A 10,286-nucleotide genomic window follows, 5' to 3' on the forward strand; every position below is an offset into this window, starting at 1 on the left:
GACCTCCATTAGCCAAAACTTCTTTGTAGGTATGTAGTGGGTCGTCGAACATCATTTTCCTCGACTTTGATCTGATCACCATCGCCCGAAACTTCTTGCAGGTATGTACTGGGTCGGCATGAACTCCCACTGGATGGCTGCCGTCAGAGAAGACGGGAAAAAGTTGGTGCTTGTGAACTTATAGACCTCCCATGATATTATCCTTGCTCCGTTCAATGATATAGAGTTTTACCGTCGCGGTCCAAGTCATCTAGATTACATCGTCAGTTGGACGCACCTTGTTTTGCAGAAAATTTTAATCTGCCAAGTGCCCACACGACATGCGGATTATGCAAACTTCAAGCTAATTGCCTTGTTCGACAAGGGACTCGCCTATCTTTCCACCGGTGCCTTCTTTAGCTGTAGATAGCTCAGCTCGCAGTGGATCGTCGTCAAAGAAAATACACACTTCTGTGATGCTATTGAACACAATGGCATCATCTATGTGATAGACAAAGCAGATGGCACCACGTATTGCTGGGACGGCGCATGTAAGTTGTTTCCGTCTGATGTTAATGATGACGCCATGACACTGTTTGAACTTTTTGTGATGATTGACATATCCCTGTTTGAGCAAAATTTGAGTAGAACTATGGCAATGTATTAGAGAAGCCGTAAATCAGCTATATTTAGAATGAGTTAATTCATGCGATTGTGACCATGTCATTACAACCAATTTGTACCCCTGAATAATCAAACGGTTAGGAAGATATTGATATTATCATTATTTTATAGTAATCTATATACTACTAAATATGAGTGTGTATCAATGGCCATGTTAGTTTCCTCATTTTCATGATGTAGAAACATGCATCACACTATTGGTTTCATCTAACCATACATTAGGGAAGTAAATGTGCATATGGAGAACTCTATATTTGGAAGTAGTGAAATCCTGTAATGCTTACCATGTGTACATACCTATGTTGGCCCTTCAGCAATCAATGGCTAGAATAATATGCTCACAAAATTTTTGCCCATGGAACATGAGTATATAACAATGCATGGTCTGTTAGTTTCCTTGAAGAATTTGTTTGTGAGGACAGAACATGATTACATAACATGCATGACATGGTAGTTTCCTGTGAAGAATCGATTGTGAGATAACATGATTATAACCATGCATGGCACTTCTATATTTTTGAACCCAGTATACATTTCCCTGTATTTTCCTCCCAGTTCCAACAGGGACATATCAATGCTGTTTCTTGCATTATCATACTCATACTCTAAACAATGTTGATCTTACATTAACAATGCATGTCCTTTTTGATATGATGTAGTGTCCCTACAGTTACTGCCCTTTGTAATCACACCACCTTTGCCAAAAACAGGGAAGCACAACTGGTTCCTCGCTCGATCAGACAATGACAAAAGACTGATGATCATTCAGACACATGAGCCGGAGAAGTTATATTGCAAAAAACCCATTGTATGCAAGCACCGTGAAATACGTGAGTATCCGGACAGTGGCTGTTATGTCTATGAGCAGGATACCAGCTTGTTGGGGCCTTTAGGATTTTCGAGTTGGCGGCGGGTAAACAGCCTTGGTTCACACTCTCTATTTCTAGGACTCAATTATCCAATTAACCAAGAGATCACCATTGGCAAGGACGTTGATGGCAGAGAGGCTCTGTTTGCTATGGAAAACTGTGTCTACACGGCGAGCCCTAGGAGTTCGGGAGCAAACTCCCTTGATTGTCAACGATACAGCGTGCAGCCAAAGGAAGGTGAGAATGACAAAGGCATCTGGATTAACTTTGATCCTTGGATGTGTCGAGTCCGACAGGCAGTGATGTGGTTCAAGCCTTCAGGTTGATAGGTAATTGGGCTGTTGCGTCGAAAGGATGGAGTACTGGTGTCTCCGGATCACTGGTGGCTGAACCGGGGCTGCAAATTATGATGGTGTTGGACCATCCCTCTCCGAATGACTTGTTGTCTTTGCTGCTTGTTCTGGATGGGTAGTTCTCTCTTTTGTTATGGATATTCCTTGTCATTTGGTCATCCTCGCCCATGTCACTCTTACTATGTAATAGTTGCCTCTATTTAGAATGTCATTCTCGTTTGGATCACGAGAGTCTGAGCGCTTCAGATGGGTACATTTTGGTGGTAGTAGTCACTATGAACTATCATGTCTTGTTGTTTATGTCAGTAGTAGTCACTAGTCGGTGTTTGAATGTTGTATATATCATTGTTTCAAACTGTTTATTGTCTCGAACTACTAGTGGGCTAAATGAGGGCATCACCATTCTCCAGTGTTCAGAGTATATCTCCTTTTTTCAAGTACTAGCAAGATGCCCGTGCGTTGCACGGAACATCAAGATCTTGTGGGAGAATTGGGACTCTTGCGCGCCGACATGTGGGTGTTGGGTAACGCAGTAATTTCAAAAAATTTCCTACGCACAAGCAAGATCATGGTGATGCATAGCAACGAGAGGGGAGAGTGTTGTCTACGTACCCTCGTAGACCGAAGCGGAAACGTTGACGCAACATAGGGGAAGTAGTCGTACGTCTTCCCGGTCCAACCGATCCAAGCACCGTTACTCCGGCACCTCCGAGTTCTTGGCACACGTTCAGCTTGATGACGCACCCTGGGCTCCGATCCAGCAAAGCTTCGGGGAGGAGTTCCGTCAGCACGACGGCGTGGTGACGATCTTGATGTTCAACCGTCGCAGGGCTTCGCCTAAGCACCGCTACAATATGACCGAGGTGTAATATCGTGGAGGGGGGCACCGCACACGGCTAAGGAACGATCACGAAGATCAACTTGTGTGTCATGGGGTGCCCCCCTGCCCCCGTATATAAAGGAGCAAGGGGGAGGCCGGCCGGCCCTTGTGGGCACGCCAAGGAGGAGTAGGATTCCTACTCCTAGTTGGAGTAGGTTTCCACCTTTCCTAGTCCAACTAGGAGAAGGGGGAAAAGGGGGGAAGAGGGGAAGGAAGGGAGAGAGGGGCCGCGCCCCAAACCCCTTGTCCAATTCGGACTGGGCTTGGGAGGGGCGCACGCCACCTCCTGCTCCTTTCCACTAAGGCCCATTAAGGCCCATTGCTTCTTCCTCGTATTCCTGTAACTCCCCGGTACCTCCGAAAATACCCGAATCACTCGGAACCTTTCCGATGTCCGAATATAGTCATCCAATATATCGATCTTTACGTCTCAACCATTTCGAGACTCCTCATCATGTCCCTGATCTCATCCGGGACTCCGAACTCCTTCGGTACATCAAAACTCATAAACTCATAATATAAATGTCATCGAAACCTTAAGCGTGCGGACCCTACGGTTCGAGAACAATGTAGACATGACCGAGACACGTCTTCAGTCATAACCAATAGCGGAACCTGGATGCTCATATTGGCTTCCACATATTCTACGAAGATCTTTATCGGTCAGACCGCATAACAACATACGTTGTTCCCTTTGTCATCGGTATGTTACTTTCCCGAGATTCGATCGTCGGTATCTCAATACCTAGTTCAATCTCGTTACCGGCAAGTCTCTTTACTCATTCTGTAATACATCATCTCGCAACTAACTCATTAGTTGCAATGCTTGAAAGGCTTAAGTGATGTGCATTACCGAGAGGGCCCAGAGATACCTCTCCGACAATCGGAGTGACAAATCCTAATCTCGAAATACGCCAACCCAACATGTACCTTCGGAGACACCTGTAGAGCTCCTTTATAATCACCCAGTTATGTTGTGATGTTTGGTAGCACACAAAGTGGTCCTCCGGTAAACGGGAGTTGCATAATCTCATAGTCAGAGGAACATGTATAAGTCATGAAGAAAGCAATAGCAACATACTAAACGATCAAGTGCTAAGCTAACGGAATGGGTCATGTCAATCAGATCATTCACCTAATGATGTGATCCCGTTAATCAAATAACAACTCTTTGTCAATGGTTAGGAAACATAACCATCTTTGATTAACGAGCTAGTCAAGTAGAGGCATACTAGTGACACTCTGTTTGTCTATGTATTCACACATGTATTATGTTTCCGGTTAATACAATTCTAGCATGAATAATAAACATTTATCATGATATAAGGAAATAAATAATAACTTTATTATTGCCTCTAGGGCATATTTCCTTCAGTCTCCCACTTGCACTAGAGTCAATAATCTAGATCACATCGCCATGTGATTTAACATCAATAGTTCACATCATCATGTGATTAACACCCATAGTTCACATCATCATGTGACCAACACTCAAAGGGTTTACTAGAGTCAATAATCTAGTTCACATCGCTATGTGATTAACATCCAAAGAGTACTGAGGTGTGATCATGTTTTGCTTGTGAGAGAAGTTTAGTCAACGGGTCTACCACATTCAGATCCGTAAGTATTTTGCAAATTTCTATGTCAACAATGCTCTGCATGGAGCTACTCTAGCTAATTGCTCCCACTTTCAATATGTATCCAGATTGAGACTTAGAGTCATCTGGATCAGTGTCAAAACTTGCATCGACGTAACCCTTTACGACGAACCTTTTGTCACCTCCATAATCGAGAAACATATCCTTATTCCACTAAGGATAATTTTGACCAATGTCCAGTGATCTACTCCTAGATCACTATTGTACTCCCTTGCCAAACACAGGGCAGGGTATACAATAGGTCTGGTACACAGCATGGCATACTTTATAGAACCTATGGCCAAGGCATAGGGAATGGCTTTCATTCTCTTTCTATCTTCTGCCGTGGTCGGGCTTTGAGTCTTACTCAATTTCACACCTTGTAACACAAGCAAGAACTCTTTCTTTGACTTTTCCATTTTGAAATATTTCAAAATCTTGTCAAGGTATGTACTCATTGAAAAACATATCAAGTGTCTTGATCTATCTCTATAGATCTTGATGCTCAATATGTAAGCAGCTTCACCGAGGTCTTTCTTTGAAAAACTCCTTTCAAACATTCCTTTATGCTTTGCAGAATAATTCTACATTATCTCCGATCAACAATATGTCATTCACATATACTTATCAGAAATGCTGTAGTGCTCCCACTCACTTTCTTGTAAATACAGGCTTCACCGCAAGTCTGTATAAAACTATATGCTTTGATCAACTTATCAAAGCGTATATTCCAACTCCGAGATGCTTGCACCAGTCCATAAATGGATCGCTGGAGCTTGCATATTTTGTTAGCACCTTTAGGATTGACAAAACCATCTTGTTGCATCACATACAACTCTTCTTTCATAAATCCATTAAGGAGTGCAGTTTTGTTTATCCATTTGCCAGATTTCATAAAATGCGGCAATTGCTAACATGATTCGGACAGACTTAAGCATAGATACGAGTGAGAAACTCTCATCGTAGTCAACACCTTGAACTTGTCGAAAACCTTTTTGCGACAATTCTAGCTTTGTAGATAGTAACACTACTATCAGCGTCCGTCTTCCTCTTGAAGATCCATTTAATCTCAATGGCTTGCCGATCATTGGGCAAGTCAATCAAAGTCCATACTTTGTTCTCATACATGGATCTCATCTCAGATTTCATGGCCTCAAGCCATTTCGCGGAATCTGGGCTCATCATCGCTTCCTCATAGTTCGTAGGCTCGTCATGGTCAAGTAACATGACCTCCAGAACAGGATTACCGTACCACTCTGGTGCGGATCTCACTCTGGTTTACCTACGAGGTTTGGTAGTAACTTGATCTGAAGTTACATGATCATCATCATTAGCTTCCTCACTAATCGGTGTAGTAGTCACAGGAACAGATTTCTGTGATGAACTACTTTCCAATAAGGGAGCAGGTACAGTTACCTCATCAAGTTCTACTTTCCTCCCACTCACTTCTTTCGAGAGAAACTCCTTCTCTAGAAAGGATCCATTCTCAGCAATGAATAACTTGCCTTTGGATCTGTGATAGAAGGTGTACCCAACATTTTCTTTTGGGTATCCTATGAAGATTTACTTCTCCGATTTGGGTTCGACCTTATCATGTTGAAACTTTTTCACACAAGCATTGCAGTCCCAAACTTTAAGAAACGACAGCTTAGGTTTCTCCCCAAACCACAGTTCATACGGTGTCGTCTCAACAGATTTAGATGGTGCCCTTTTTAACGTGAATGTAGCTGTCTCTAATGCATAACCCCAAAACGATAGTGGTAGATCGGTAAGAGACATCATAGATCGCACCATATCTAATAAAGTATGGTTATGACATTCGGACACACCATTACATTGTGGTGTGCCAGGTGGCGTGAGTAGTGAAACTATTTCACATTGTTTTTAACTGAAGGCCAAACTCGTAACTCAAATACTCTTCTCTACGATCAGATCGTAGAAACTTTATTTTCTTGTTACAATGATTTTTCACTTCACTCTGAAATTCTTTGAACTTTTCAAATGTTTCAGACTTATGTTTCATCAAGTAGATATACTCATATCTGCTCAAATCATATGTGAAGATCAGAAAATAATGATACCTGTCGCGAGCCTCAATATTCATCGGATCACATACATCATTATGTATGATTTCCAACAAATCTGTTGCTCGCTCCATTGTTCCGAAGAACGGAGTCTTAGTCATCTTGCCCATGAGGCATGGTTCGCAAGCATAAACTGATTCATAATCAAGTGATTCCAAAAGCCCATCAGCATGGAGTTTCTTCATGCGCTTTACACCAATATGACCTAAACGGCAGTGCCACAAATAAGTTGCACTATCATTATTAACTTTGCATCTTTTGGTTTCAATATTATGATTATGTGTATCACTACGATCGAGATCCAACAAACTATTTTCATTGGGTGTGTAACCATATAAGGTTTTATTCATGTAAACAGAACAACAATTTATTCTCTTACTTAAATGAATAACCGTATTACAATAAACATGATCAAATCATATTCATGCTCAACGCAAACACCAAATAACACTTATTTAGGTTCAACACTAATCCCGAAATTATAGGGAGTGTGCGATGATGATCATATCAATCTTGGAACCACTTCCAACACACATCGTCACTTCACCCTTAACTAGTCTCTGTTTATTCTGCAACTCCCGTTTCGAGTTACTAATCTTAGCAACTGAACTAGTATCAAATACTGAGGTGTTGCTATAAACACTAGTAAAGTACACGTCAATAAGATGTATATCAAATATACTTATGTTCACTTTGCCATCCTTCTTATCCGCCAATCACTTGGGGTAGTTCTGCTTCTAGTGACCAGTCCCTTTGCAGTAGAAGCACTTAGTCTCAGGCTTAGGATCAGACTTGGGCTTCTTCACTTGAGTAGCAACTTGCTTGCCGTTCTTCTTGAAGTTCCCCTTCTTCCCTTTGCCCTTTTCTTGAAACTAGTGATCTTGTTAACCATCAACACTTGATGCTCTTTCTTGATTTCTACCTTCATCGATTTCATCATCGTGATAAGCTCGGGAGTCGTTTTCGTCATCCCTTGCATACTATAGTTCATCACGAAGTTCTACTAACTTGGTGATGGTGACTAGAGAATTCTGTCAATCACTATCTTATCTGGAAGATTAACTCCCACTTGATTCAAGCGATTGTAGTACCCAGACAATCTGAGCACATGCTCACTAGTTGAGCGATTCTCCTCCATCTTTTAGCTATAGAACTTGTTGGAGACTTCATATCTCTCAACTCGGGTATTTGCTTGAAATATAAACTTCAACTCCTAGAACATCTCATATGTTCCATGATGTTCAAAACGTCTTTGAAGTCCCGATTCTAAGCCGTTAAGCATGGTGCACTAAACTATCAAGTAGTCATCATATTGAGCTAGCCAAACGTTCATAACGTCTGCATCTGCTCCTGCAATAGGTCTATCACCTAGCGGTGCATTAAGAACATAATTCTTCTGTGCAGCAATGAGGATAAACCTCAGATCACGGATCCAATCCGCATCATTGCTACTAACATCTTTCAACACAATTTTCTCTAGGAACATATCAAAATAAACATATGAAAGCAACAACGCGAGCTATTGATCTACAACATAGATATGCTAATACTACCAGGACTAAGTTCATGATAAATTAAAGTTCAATTAATCATATTACTTAAGAACTCCCACTTAGATAGACATCTCTCTAATCCTCTAAGTGATCACGTGATCCAAATCAACTAAACCATGTCCGATCATCACATGAGATGGAGTAGTTTCAATGGTGAACATCACTATGTTGATCATATCTACTATATGATTCACGCTCGACCTTTCGGTCTCAGTGTTCCGAGGCCATATCTATTATATGCTAGGCTCGTCAAGTTTAACCTGAGTATTCCGCGTGTGCAACTGTTTTGCACCCGTTGTATTTGAACGTAGAGCCTATCACACCCGATCATCACGTGGTGTCTCAGCACGAAGAACTTTCACAACGGTGCATACTTAGGGAGAACACTTATACCTTGATAATTTATTGAGAGATCATCTTATAAAGCTACCGCCGAACTAAGCAAATAAGATGTATAAAAGATAAACATCACATGCAATCATAATATGTGACATGGTATGGCCATCATCATCTTGTGCCTTTGATCTCCATCTCCAAAGCGTCGTCATGATCTCCATCGTCACCGACATGACACCATGATCTCCATCATCTTGATCTATATCAATGTGTCATCACATGGTCATCTCGCCAGCAATTGCTCTTGCAACTATTGCTACCGCATAGCGATAAAGTAAAGCAATTATTTTGCGTTTGCATCTTATGCAATAGACAGACAACCATAAGGCTTTTGCCAGTTGCCGATAACTTCAACAAAACATGATCATCTTATACAACAACTTATAACTCATCACGTTTTGACCATATCACATCACAACATGCCCTGCAAAAACAAGTTAGACGTCCTCTACTTTGTTGTTGCAAATTTTACGTGGCTGCTACGGGCTTAGCAAGAACCAATCTTACCTACGCATCAAAACCACAACGATAGTTTGTCAAGTTGGTGCTGTTTTAACCTTCGCAAGGACCGGGCATAGCCACACTCGGTTCAACTAAAGTTGGAGAAACTGTCACCCGCTAGCCACCTTTGTGCAAAGCACGTCGGGAGAACCGGTCTCGCGTAAGCGTACGCGTAATGTCGGTCTGGGCCGCTTCATCTAACAATACCACCGAACCAAAGTATGACATGCTGGTAAGCAGTATGACTTATATCGCCCACAACTCACTTGTGTTCTACTCGTGCATATAACATCAACACATAAAACCTAGGCTCGGATGCCACTGTTGGGTAACGCAGTAATTTCAAAAAAATTCCTACGCACACGCAAGATCATGGTGATGCATAGCAATGAGAGGGGAGAGTGTTTTCTATGTACCCTCGTAGACCGAAGCGGAAGCGTTGACGCAACGTAGAGGAAGTAGTCGTACGTCTTCCCGGTCCAACCGATCCAAGCACCGTTACTCCGGCACCTCCGAGTTCTTGGCACACGTTCAGCTTGATGACGCACCCCGGGCTCCGATCCAGCAAAGCTTCGGGGAGGAGTTCCGTCAGCACGACGGCGTGGTGATGATCTTGATGTTCAACCGTCGCAGGGCTTCGCCTAAGCACCGCTACAATATGACCGAGGTGTAATATCATGGAGGGGGGCACCGCACACGGCTAAGGAACAATCACGAAGATCAACTTGTGTGTCATGGGGTGTCCCCCTGCCCCCGTATATAAAGGAGCAAGGGGGAGGCCGGCCGGCCCTTGTGGGCACGCCAAGGAGGAGTAGGATTCCTACTCCTAGTTGGAGTAGGTTTCCACCTTTCCTAGTCCAACTAGGAGAAGGGGGGAAAGGGGGGAAGAGGGGAAGGAAGGGAGAGAGGGGCCGCGCCCCAAACCCCTTGTCCAATTCGGACTGGGCTTAGGAGGGGCGCGCGCCACCTCCTACTCCTTTCCACTAAGGCCCATTAAGGCCCATTGCTTCTTCCTCGTATTCCCGTAACTCCCCGGTACCTCCGAAAATACCCGAATCACTCGGAACCTTTCCGATGTCCGAATATAGTCGTCCAATATATCGATCTTTACGTCTCGACCATTTCGAGACTCCTCATCATGTCCCCGATCTCATCCGGGACTCCAAACTCCTTCGGTACATCAAAACTCATAAACTCATAATATAAATGTCATCGAAACCTTAAGCGTGCGGACCCTACGGTTCGAGAACAATGTAGACTTGACCGAGACACGTCTCCAAGTCAATAACCAATAGCGGAACCTGGATGCTCATATTGGCTCCCACATATTCTACGAAGATCTTTATCGGT

The sequence above is a fragment of the Triticum urartu genome, chromosome 4, assembly GCF_003073215.2.
Source record: "Triticum urartu cultivar G1812 chromosome 4, Tu2.1, whole genome shotgun sequence".
In the NCBI taxonomy this organism is placed as follows: Eukaryota; Viridiplantae; Streptophyta; class Magnoliopsida; order Poales; family Poaceae; genus Triticum; species Triticum urartu.